Genomic DNA, 5,548 nt, shown 5'->3' with positions numbered 1-5,548 from the left:
GGCTCAATGCAACCTCCACCTCCCAGGTTCAAGTGAATCTCCTACCTCAGCCTTCCGAGTAGCTAGGATTACAGGTGTCTGCCAGCACACCTGGCTAATTTTTGTATTTTTAGTAGAGATGGGGTTTTGCCATGTTGGTCAGGCTGGTTGTGATCCTTTTTATACAGATATTTTTGTGGGGACAAATGTAACATTCCTAGAGTAGATTTTTAAAGGAGGGTATAGTATAATTTCAGTGAAGTCCAATTTATTACTTTTTTCTTTTTTTTTTAGAAGTACACTACAATAGTTAATTTTATTTGTTCAAGAGCTCATATTGCAAGCATTAAACCAAGCATAGGCTTTGATTCTATGAGCCCAAATTCACATATTGAAGAAGATCAAAGCAAACTGCGATCCATGTACACAGATGAAAACTAAAGGCTCAGAGTTAATAACATTGTAGTTTTAAAATTTCTATAGCCTAGAGCCCAGTAGTCACAGGTCTTTTAGGTCCTTCTGGATGTCCCACAGGGTATCCGCACTTTTCTTGAGCTGAGCAACTTCATCATCCTTTAGCTTCTGGTTGATAACGCTGGTTAATCCTCGGACATTGAGGATACATGGAAGGCTCAGGAAGACTTCATTCTCGATGCCATACATCCCCTTTACCATTGTTGACACGGGATGAATCCTGGATAGATTTTTCAACATGGATTCAATAAGATCAGCCACACTTAATCCAATAGCCCAGTTGGTATATCCTTTTAGCTTGATGACTTCGTAGGCACTTTCAACCACCATCTTATGCACTTCCTTCCAATTTTCACTATCATTGTCCGTTCCCATTTCTGGATTCAATTCTTGGAGAGAAACACCTGCCACATTCACGCCACTCCACACAGCCACACTTGAGTCGCCATGTTCCCCCAAAATCCATCCATGGCAGCTGCTGGGATGAATGCCAAGTTTTTCAGCCATAAGGTAGCGAAATCTAGCAGAATCCAGATTACATCCACTTCCAATCACGCGGTGTTTGGGTAATCCACTTAGTTTCCAGGTAACATATGTAAGAATGTCCACTGGGTTGGAAACCACAATTATGATGCAATCAGGACTGTACTTGACGATCTGAGGAATAATGAATTTGAAGACATTAACATTTCTCTGCACCAGATTGAGCCGACTCTCCCCTTCTTGCTGACGGACTCCTGCAGTTACCACTACAATCTTGGAATTGGCAGTCACAGAATAATCTTTATCTGCCACAATTTTAGGCGTCTGAAGAAATAAGCTCCCATGCTGCAGATCCATCATTTTTCCTTTAAGCTTATCTTCCAAAACATCCACAAGAGCAAGTTCATCAGCCAGAGACTTTCCCAGAATGCTGATAGCACACGCCATACCAACTTGTCCAACACCCACTACAGTGATCTTATTGTTTGGGACTGTTGCCTCTTCTTCCGCAACTGGTGCAATGAGTTTTTCCTTAAGAGTTGCCATTTTACACAGGAGGGAGAAGGCGCTGGAGACCTCAGTAACAGCAGTGCGGAGAACACAATGTTAGCTCTACTTTTTCTTTTATTCAATTTATTTCGCTCAATACTTTTCTACTCAGGTGTTCTATTTCTTCTTGAGTCAGTTTTGACAAATTGCATAATCTATGTTATATTATTTCTTGACATACATTTGCACATAATTTCTCTCATCATTTTAATTTCTGGAGAACTGGTAGAGATGTATACTCTGGTTTTTTCTAACTTTAGTAAACTGTCTCTTTTTCTTTCTTTTATTTCTTGGAGATGCTGGCTAAGGTTTATATATTTTATAGCTGTTTTACCATACTCATTTTTGTTGTTAAATTTTTAATTTGCTTACTTATTTTCTATTTTCACACTTTCTGTACAAATGTTTACAATTTTAATTATTCTTCTTTATTGGTGTTTTCCCCAGCCAACAAACGGAATACTTTTAATAGATTCAGCAGGTTCCTGCATATAATATACACAGAAGACAATCATTGTAATGAAATCAAAATACCAATTTTAATAGAAACAAACAAAACCTAGAAAGTACACATTTAATAAAATATGCATAATATTTAGAAAAAATAAGAATGTCACTTTATTAAAATTTATTAAAAACTACATATCGATGCAGATTTAATGCATAGAGTAACTACATGAGGGCCTTCTTTTCAAATCTGTGTGTAAATGAATGTCATGTCAGCCACAACCCCATAGGGATTTCCATAGATCTTTTGAAGTTTGTTTAAAATTATTCTGGAGGGATAAGTAGTAAAGAAGAGCTAAACAGAAAACAAAACTGAGGAAAAGCAACAGGTGATAAAATATTGATCTAAAAACACTAAGAATCAAGGAGTAATAAAGCTACACACACTAACCAAACAGCACAGCGTTGGCCCAAATGTCAACATGCAATGACTAGAATGTCGAGCTGAAAGAGATCCTCATTGTAATTGAAGTGATAGTAGTAGGATAACATATCAGTGAGAAAAGATTTAACATTTTATTACTAATGCTGCTATACTACACAATCTATATTTAATAAAACCATAATTGCCTCTCATCCCTTCATTGTCAATAATTCCAAGGAGGTTCAAATCGTCAATATCAAAAGTAATACATGTATATTGGAATATAATGTTGAGAAATACATTCAGGACCATGCACCAGGAAAGGCTTTTATTCATGGAACTTAAAAAAGCACAAAAGTGAACAGTTGGTATACTGTTGGAATGCACTACTTTTAATTTTCCTATTTGTAAACTTCCCTATTTATAATAGCAGAATCATTTGGAGTTTGAGAGTTTGAGATAATATTGTGATATAATAAAAAATGCTTGGAAACTAAAAAAAAAAATTGTCTTTATTGCATTCCTTCTTTAATGCTAAAATGTTCATATTTTAGAGGTAAATACATTTTTATAAAAAGGTGTATTGGCTTTCTTCATATATTAAAATGAATCAAGGTACTGAAAAATAATGAAATGGTTCCTTTTCTTTTGACATATATTATGTGTCTAGCATTTTCTTCAGTGTTTCATCAGATCCTATAACATTTTTAATATTTGTTTATTTTTTATTTTATGGATACATAATAGTTGTACCTATTTATGGGGTACATGTGATACTTTGATACAAGCATACAATGTGTAATGATCAAAGTAAGTGATTAGGATATCCATCACTTTAAATATTTATTATTTCTTCATATTACAGCATTCCAATTCAACTCATCTAGTTATTTTGAAATATACAACAAATTGTTGATAACCATAATCGCCCTATTGTACCACCGAAAACTAGACCCTGTGTCTTTTGATTAGTGTGATGATGATACTGACAATAAATGTGTGTGTGTGTGTATATATACAATCTAGTCTGAGAGTAAGTAGATGTTGCATCATGGCAAACACACCAGTTTTGTGAGTAATGACTGAACAACTGATAATCAATTATCAAGTCTGATTAAGTGGAAGTTTTGTTTTGTTTTTTGTTTTTGAGATGGAGTCTCGCTTGCTCTGTTACCCGAGCTGGAGTGCAGTGGCGCAATCTCGGCTGACTGCAACCTTTGCCTCCCAGGTTCAAACGATTCTTCTGCCTCAGTCTCTTGAGTAGCTAGGACTACAGGTGCCCAGTCTCTTGAGTAGCTAGGACTACAGGTGCCCATTACTATGCCCAGCTAATTTTTTTTTTTTTTGTATTTTTAGTAGAGGCAGGGCTTCACCTTATTGGCCAGACTGGCCAGAACTTGTGATCCGCCCGCCTCAGTCTCCCAAAGCGCTGGGATTACAAAGTGGAAGATATTTTAAAAATCTTTTCAAAAGAGATATTCAAATAAGAAATAGATATTTTAGGCACAATATATGTAACATAGATAAAGCATTAAAATAAGTCCTTCTATATTGATATTCAAATGCACATAAGTTACACTGGGAAAGTGTTTAGCAGTTAGAAAGTGATTCAAATTCTTACACTGTGTTTTCAAGCTTACTTGTAAACAGCAGAAAACATGTATTGTCTTTTTGAATACTCAGTTTATACTCATTCTCAAAGTTTGCTTTACTTTACTACCCTCTTAGAGAGTTACTGCATTAAATAATCTATAATAACTTGCAACAGCTGAGAAGGATCTCAGAAAATGTCTAATTTCGGAAAAGAGATCTATCTATAATTATAGCCTTCTCACTATATACCCTGAGAATGTCATCTTGTTTATTTCCAAACTGAAAAATGTATGTTTTGAGACTTCTGAGAAGTGCAGCCATATCCTATGGGTGTTTACTAATAGAAAATTATTAAAGCAATTCAAGAAGATCTAGAAAGCTTCACATTCTACAGATAGACAGTCAGAATAGGCAAATCCGTTTCTGAAGACATCTTAATGTATATGCTTAGAGGAAGATTAATATTTAAATTCCAAAACTCACTGGTACTGCAATGAGGTGTGAACACATTGACTGTGCCCTAGTAGACCCTCGGGGCAGCCTGGAATACATATTAATGCCACCATGATGATACCAATCTTGATAACTTTTTTCTTTGAGATGTATTTCTGATTAAAAGGAAAAAAAAATCAGCCAAAGGATTTATACCTGTCATCTAGAAGAAAGAGTAGGGCAAAATAGGAGAGATCGCTTCCATCTTTTCCTTTTAAGTAAATCAATATTGTAACAAAACGGAAACTCCACTGCTGCAGAGACAAGGACAAAAGATCCACACATTTTCTGCTTTAGACGATTTTGAGAATATTGTTTTAGTTCAGTAAAACCCCATGAAAAGTTTTGGTTTGCTTTCTTGTTTATATTTAATTTGTCATTAACTTTCCTTAAAACTTCTTTAAGAGAAAAGAAAACATTTTTACAAAAATTGTGCATATTCACATGCTGTGCTGTATTTGTTGAGTAAAAAGTAACATTTACAGATGGTGGCCCCCAAAATACGTGTTCACATCCTAATCCCCAGAACCTGTGAATATCAATCTATTTGGCAAAATATGTGATTAAATTAGGAATTTTGAGAGGAGACCCATATCCTTGGTGATCCAGATGGGCTCTAAATCTAAGGACAAGTCAGACTGAAGGAGATTTGAACTACAGAGGAGAAGGTGAGGTGTAGACAGGGCCAGAAACTGGAGTGATGTGGCCACAAGCCAAGGAAATCAGCAGCCCCAGAAGCCAAAAAGGACAGAAACAGATTCTCCCCTAGAAACCCTATAGGGATTACTGCCCTTCTGAAAACCTGATTTCTGATTCCAGGTTCCATAATGAGAAGATAATAAACTTCAGTTGTTTTAAGCCACTAAATTTATGGTGTTTTATCTAAGGCAGCCCTAAGAAATTAATACTGTAGCTAAGGAAAGTTAATATATTTCCTAATACTAGAAAAATAAATAATTTGTTAAAATGTGTGAGAGATTAAATTACTTGCAAGCACATAGTCACCAATTTGGTTTGTAACATAAACACAAGCATTACGTTTTTGGAGACACAACTATGTTCTCTCTTTACATGGTAAAGGACAAATATAGGAATTACTGTATATCC

At 35.4% G+C, this 5,548-nt stretch overlaps 1 pseudogene across 1 annotated transcript; it reads right to left on the bottom strand.

Annotated features, from left to right (window-relative positions):
• Positions 1-453: 453 nt before the first annotated feature.
• On the bottom strand, positions 454-1,543 carry LOC102122220 (L-lactate dehydrogenase B chain pseudogene; annotated as a pseudogene). Its single transcript, XR_012427140.1, has one exon. The product of XR_012427140.1 is annotated as an L-lactate dehydrogenase B chain pseudogene (transcript).
• Between the last annotated feature and the right edge of the window lie 4,005 nt (positions 1,544-5,548).

The sequence above is a fragment of the Macaca fascicularis genome, chromosome 18, assembly GCF_037993035.2.
Source record: "Macaca fascicularis isolate 582-1 chromosome 18, T2T-MFA8v1.1".
Lineage (NCBI taxonomy): Eukaryota > Metazoa > Chordata > Mammalia > Primates > Cercopithecidae > Macaca > Macaca fascicularis.
Note: the sequence above shows the minus strand (reverse complement) of the source record. Positions and strands in the feature narration are given on the sequence as shown.